This window comes from Salvelinus sp. IW2-2015, linkage group LG26, assembly GCF_002910315.2.
Source record: "Salvelinus sp. IW2-2015 linkage group LG26, ASM291031v2, whole genome shotgun sequence".
In the NCBI taxonomy this organism is placed as follows: Eukaryota; Metazoa; Chordata; class Actinopteri; order Salmoniformes; family Salmonidae; genus Salvelinus; species Salvelinus sp. IW2-2015.
In genome coordinates this window covers 28,936,997-28,944,021 of record NC_036866.1, presented here as the reverse complement: position 1 = coordinate 28,944,021, position 7,025 = coordinate 28,936,997, and the positions used below count along the sequence as shown (strand labels likewise).

The 7,025-nt window shown below is 45.1% G+C and overlaps 1 long non-coding RNA gene across 1 annotated transcript in view; it reads left to right on the top strand.

Annotated features, from left to right (window-relative positions):
• The window catches only part of LOC139023062 (uncharacterized), an 870,035-nt gene that overhangs the window by 487,686 nt on the left and 375,324 nt on the right, over positions 1-7,025 (top strand). The gene's annotated exons all lie outside the window — the stretch shown is intronic.

Sequence of the window (7,025 nt, the reverse complement as noted above, 5' to 3'; positions counted from 1 at the left end):
ATGCACCATGGTCCCTCCTCACTATCTATGTCTCTCTCTCTCTCTCTCTCTCTCTCTCTCTCTCTCCTCCTCTCTCTCTCTCCTCTTTCACCCGTGGTCCCCTCCTCAGTATCTATGTCTCTTCTCTCTCTCTCTCTCCTCTCTCTCCTCTCTCTCTCTCTCTTCTCTCTCTCTCTCTCTCTCTCTCTCTCTCTCTCTCTCTCTCCTCCCATTCACCCTGGTCCCTCCTCACTATCATGCTCTCTCTCTCTTCTCTCTCTCTCTCTCCTCTCTCTGCTTCTCTTTCTCTCTCCTCCTCTCTCTCTCTCTCTCTCTCCCATTCACCATGGTTCCTCTCAATCAATGTTCAATTCAAGAGCAGTGATACTACCAAGAGCAGGTATGAGGTTCTTATTGTTTCAAACTGTTGCCATCACCCAAAGATTAGATCAGCTTGCGAGTGCCTTTGCATTTTAAACTCTGAAATCAACATTATTTTACATTTATAGCCTTAAGTTAAAAATTATTCTCACCAAATCGGTGCGAAAACAGTTTGTTTACATTGCATTGGACCGAACAAATGCAGTGGCAAGAGAATGTGACTTGAAATTTTGCGGTGGTAGAGAACGAGGAGAGGCGTGGAGGAGGAGGCTTGGGCTGGGTATCTGTGTATAACATGGCATTAATCTGAATTAGGTCTACAGATTTATATCAGGCAGAAAGTGCTTCTGTTGGAGGAACTTTTGAATGTCCTTTGAGCGACTAGCTAGTTGTGTTGCAGAGGGGCACCAAATTAAAAAACACGTCGTATCTTTTTAGTAGTTAATAAATCCATGTGAAACGTGGGATTACTTTAGTTATCCTTAACTACATTGAAAAAGGGAATCCATTATTCTCTAATTAAAAACCTCTCTCCCTAATTTCTGAATCACACTGTAATGTCAGTGTCTACAGTAACTATGCTTAGGAGTGGGAGGGGCTACAGAACCTATGCTTAGGAGTGGGAGGGCTACAGTAACCTATGCTTAGGATGGAGGGCTACAGTACCTATTGGCTTAGGAGTGGAGGGGCTACATACCTATGCTTAGGAGTGGGAGGGCTACCAGTAACCTATGCGTTAGGGTGGGAGGGGCCCTACAGTAACCTATGTAGGAGTGGGAGGCGCTCAGTAACTATGCTATAGGAGTGGGAGGGGCTACAGTAACCGATGCTTAGGAGTGGGAGGGGCTACAGTAACCTATGCTAGGAGTGGGAGGGGCTACAGTAACCTAGCTTAGGAGTGGGAGGGCTACAGTAACCTATTGCTTAGGAGTGGGGAGGGCGTACAGAACCTATGCTTAGGAAGTGGGGAGGGCTACAGTAACCTATGCTAGGATGGGAGGACTACAGTAACCTATTGCTTAGAGTGGGAGGCTACAGTAACCTATGCTTAGGAGTGGGAGGGCTACAGTAACCTATGCTTAGAGTGGGAGGGGCTACAGTAACCGAATGCTTAGGAAGTGGCGAGACTACAGTAACCTATGCTTAGGAGCGTAGGGGCTACCAGTAACCTATGCGTAGGATGGGAGGGCTACAGGTAACCCTATGCTTAGAGTGGAGGCCTACAAGTAACCTATGCTTAGAGGGGAGGGACACCAGTAACCTATGCTGGAGTGGAGGGGCTACAGTAACCTATTGCGTAGGAGTGGGAGGGGCTAACATAACATTATCGGCTTAGAGTGGGAGGGCTACAGTAACCTATGCTTAGGAGTGGGAGGCGGCTACAGTAACCTATGCTTAGAGTGGAGGGCTGACATAACCTATGCTGAGGAGTGGGAGGGACTACAGTAACCTATGCTTTAGGAAGTTGGGAGGGGCTACAGTAACTATTGCTTAGGAGTGGAGGGGCTACAGTAACGATGCTTAGGATGGGAGGCGCTACAGTAAACCGATGCTTAGGAGTGGGAGGACTACATAAACCCTATGCTTAGGAGTGGGAGGGGTACAGTAACCTATGCTAGGAGTGGGAGGGCTACAGTAACCTATGCTCTAGTGGAGTGGAAGGACTACAGTAACCTATGCTTAGAGTGGAGGGCTACATTAACCTATGCCTTAGGAGTGGAGGGGCTACAGTAAACCTATGCTTAGGAGTGAGAGGGCTACAGTAACCTATGCTTTAGGAGTTGAGAGGGCTACAGTAACCTATTCTTAGAGTTGGGAGGGCACAGTAACTAGCTAGGATGGAGAGCGGCAGGTGGATAGGTATAGGCCTACACACACACTGTCAGATCTCCAGCTAGGCAGGCAGACACTGAAAAACCATTTCTGAGTACAGAGGGAGGGCTTTGCATAAGCCTTTGTTGTTGTTGTTTTTAAAAACTGGCCACATAGAAGAACGGTATAACCAAGTCCCAGCCTTTTAAATAATTGTCCTTTCCAAACAGTATATAGACACTTTCGTTCCACGGTTCTGATTCTGTTCCTTTGAAAAAATGTCCCTGTTTTCTCCTCCTCAACCAGTTCCAACACTGCCTCTAATGCAGGGTTAGTTAGTGAAGGGATAGTGGGTGAAATCAAGAAGAAATTACAAGTCATTAAAGGAAATATTGTCATGGTGTTGAGGTGTTTAAATGTTCCTAGCCTGTTCCCAATTGGCGCTCCTTAAATGGCACCACTGGTGCCCATAGGCTCTGCTAACAAAGTACGTGCACTTTATGAATAGAGTGCCGTTTGGGACAAGACCCAGTGTTGAGGGCCATTAATCTGAAAAATTGCACATTTTTGACCCCATCTGGCAAGCTTGGACTGACTGAGGACTCCATAGTGCCCTTGTTGTCCTTGGTCGACTTTTTGAAACCCCGGGCCCTCCGGGCATTTTTCTTCTCGGACCGGACTGGTCGTCCCTTATATTGTTCCCCTGCAGCCAGCGGAGCCCTGATGAGTTAAACAGTAAGGACAGTAATTTAAGTGTCATAGTGGGGCATTATCCTCAGAAACAATGAGGAAGCAGAAAACAATATGCTCTGTAGATAGTCTACTTTGGTTAACTGTGGCTATAGAAGACCTCTTGTTATCCAACAGATCTATAGAAGGCTGTTGCTTGCCGGGGAAGGATAATGGTTTTGACCCTCTTGCAGTCAAAGGGTCTTTGGTCGTCAGTGGTATTTGGTCGTTTGGAGACCCTTTAAGTGCTGTCACTCCCCCTTCCACTTGCAGAGCATTTCTTAGCGGCAAATTAAATGACAATGTGCCTCAGTTAGAATACATCCTGAGGTTGTCCGTTAACCGTGTCCCAAGATGGCAACGTATTCCCTTTATAGTGCACTTCTATGACCATGAACCCATAGGGTATTAGTTGCACTTACAAAAGGCAGTAGGCGTGTCATAAGGACGCTGATAATTATCTCTGCTATGAGGTACAACCGTCCATTGTTACTGAATATACCTCCAAGGCCTAAGTGGTGTGAGGATGACACACCCTCAGCGTGTGGTCCACAATACTGCTTTTGTAAACTCTGTATTCACAGAAAAAGGCTTTTAGTGCTAACAAAAAAAAAAGGAGAGAAGGTGTTTGATGTCTGTTAAATTCAAGTTGATTAAAGCAGTAAATTATCTTGGATGCCTCCCTTAAAAAAAGTCCAGAGAAGTATAAGTTTATTTCTGACCACTGGTTTAATATTGGTGTTTCTCTCGACTTGTCAACCTTCTTGAGAAAAGTGTAACATTTAAAACAACTCAGATATTTCAGTATTTTACCCATTTTCTTCTGCTGCATCCTCTCCTCTTCAATAATATATATATTATATATAGTAGTATAGTATAGAGATATATATAGTATATAAGTACTAAGTCCTGCTACATAGTTCAAAGATTTTCCCTTCATTTTGTGGTCAGTCACCAGTGTTCAGTACTCTGCCACTGTGTACTCTCTGTTATGGCCAAATAGCATTTAGTTTGCTACATTTTTTGTGAATTCTTCTCTTAATATGTCAAGTAATTAAAACTTTTTGTTTGCTCATGATTTGGGTTGGGGTCTCATTGTGTTGCTGTCCTGGGGCTCTGTGGGGTCGTTTGTGGTTTGTGACAGAGCCCCAGGAGCCAGCTTGCTTAGGAGGACTCTTCTCCAGGTTCGTCTCTCTGTAGGTGATGGCTTTGTTTTATATGGGAAGGTTGGGATCGCTTCCCTTTTTAGGTGGTTGTAGAATTTAACGTCTCTTTTCTGGTTTTGAAGATTAGCGGGGTTATCGGCCTAATTCTGCTCTGCATTATTTGGATGTTTTACGGTTTGTACACAGAGGATATGATTTAGCAGAATTCTGCATGCAGGAATCTCATTGGTGTTTGTCCCATTGCGTGAAATTTTGGTTGTGAAGCGGACCCCAGACCTCACAACCATAAATGGGAAATGGGTTTCTTACAGCTGATTCAAGTATTTTTAGCCAGATCCGAAATTGGTAGTTTGAATTCATGTTCCTTTTGGTGGCGATAGAAGTGCCCTTCTTGCCTTGTCTCTCAGATGTTCACAGGCTTTGTGGAAGTTACCTGTGGCGCTGACGTTTAGGCCGAATGGTAGTATATTTTTGTTGCTCTTAGGCGCACGGTGTCTAGAATGAATTTGTATTTGTTGTCCTGGCGACTGGACCTTTCTTGGAACACCATTATTTGGTCTTACTGGGATTTACTGTCAGCGCCCAGTCTGACAGAATCGTTCAGAAGGATCTAGGTGCTGCGTTAGCCCTCCGTGGTTGTGGGACAAAATGCACCGGAGCAGAAGAGTAGACATTTGACTCAGATTTCTAGTAGGGTGAGGCCGGGTGCTGCAGACTGTTCTAGTGCCGCTTGCCAATTCGTTGATAACAGGGGGAGAACAAGTATTTTGATACACTGACAAGATTTTGCAGGTTTTCCCTACTTACAAAGCATGTAGAAAGTCTGTTAATTTTATCATAGGTACAACTTTGCAACTGTGAAGAGAAAAGGAATCTTAAAACAAAAATCCAGAAAAATCACATTTGTATGATTTTTAATTAATTAATTTGCATTTTATTTGCATGAGCATAAGTATTTGATACCATCAGAAAAAGCCAGAACTGAATCATTTGGTATCAGAAACCTTAGTTTGCAATTACAGGAGATCAGACGTTTCCTGTAGTTCTTGGACCAGGTTTGCACACACACTGCAGCAGGGAGTTTGCCCACTCCTCCATACAGACCTTCTCCAATCCCTTCAGTTTCGGGGGCCTGTCGCTGGGGCAATAGGACTTTCGGCTCCCTCCAAGATTTTCTATGGGTCAGGTCTGGAGACTGCGTAAGGCCACTCCAGGACCTTGAATGGCTTCTTACGGAGGCCACTCCTTAGTTGCCCTGCTGTGTGTTTCGTGCGTCGTTGTCATGCTGGAAACCAGCCACGACCATCTTCAATGCCTCTTACTGAGGAAGAGTTGTTGGTCAAGATCTCGCGAACATGGCCCCAATCCATCCTCCCTTCAATACGGTGCCAGTCGTCCTGTCCCGCTTGGTGCAGAAAAGCATCCCCAAAGAATGAGGTTTCCACCTGCCATGCTTCACGGTTGGGATGGTTGTTCTTTGGGGTTGTACTCATCCTTCTATTCCTCCAAACACGGCGAGTGGAGTTTAGAGCAAAAATATCTATTTTTGCTCTCATCAAGACCGACATGACCTTCTCCCATTCCTTCCTCTGGATTCGTCCAGATGGTCATTGGCAAACTTCAGACGGCCCTGACAGCGCTGGCTTGAGCAGGGGGACCTTGCGTGCGCTGAGGATTTTAATCCATTGACGGCGTAGTGTGGTACTAATTGGTTTTCTTTGAGACTTGGTCCCAGTCCTTCAGGTCATTGACCAGGGTTCCTGCCCCGTATGAGTTCTGGGCTGATCCCATCACATTTCCTCATGATCATTTGATGCCCCACGAGGTGAGATCTTGCATGAGCCCCAGACGAGGGTGATGACCGTCATCTTGGACACTTCTGTCCATTTTCTAATAATTGTCCAAACAGTTGTTGCCGTCTCACCAAGCTGCTTGGCTATTGTCCTGATAGCCCATCCCAGCCTTGTACAGGTACTACAATTTATCCCCTTGATGTCCTTACACAGCTTCTGGTCTTGGCCATTGTGGAGAGGTTGGAGTCTGTTTGATTGAGTGTGTGGACAGGGTCTTTTATACAGGTAACGAGTTCAACAGGTGGCAAATCTCTTTTTCTCCCTCTCTCTCTCTCTCTCTCTCTCTCTCTCTCTCTCTCTCTCTCTCCCATTCACCATGGTCTCTCTCAATTCAATTTCAATTCAAGAGCAGTGATACTACCAAGAGCAGTATGAGGGTTTCTTATTGTTTCAACTGTTGCCATGCACCAAAGATAGATCAGCTGTGCGAGTGCCTTTTGCATTTTAAACCTCTGAAATCAACATTATTTTTACATTTAGCTCTAAGTTAAATTACTTCACCAAATCGGTGCGGAAACAAGCTATTGTTTACATGCATTGGACCGACAAATGCAGGGCAAGAGATGTGACTGAAATTTTGCGGGTGGGTAGAGAACGAGAGAGGGTGGAGGAGGAGGCTTGGCTGGGTATCTTGTTATAACATGCATTATCTGAATTAGGTCTACAGAATTATATCTAGGAGAAGTGGCTTCTGTGGAGGAACTTTGAATGTCCTTTGAGCGAGCTAGCTAGCTTGTGTTTGCAGAGGGGCACCAGAATTAAAAACACGTCTTACCTTTTAGTAGTTAATAAATCCAATGTGAAACGTGATTACTTTAGTATCCTTAACTAGCATTGAAAAAGGGAATCCATTATTCTCTAATTAAAAACCTCTCTCCCTAATTTCTGAATCACACTTGTAATGTCAGTGGTCTACAGTAACCTATGCTTAGGAGTGGGAGGGGCTACAGTAACCTATGCTTAGGAGTGGGAGGGTCTACAGTAACCTATGCTTAGGAGTGGGAGGGGCTACAGTAACCTATGCTTAGGAGTGGGAGGGGCTACAGTAACCTATGCTTAGGAGTGGGAGGGAGAGCTACAGCGTAACGATGCTAGTCTCTCTCTG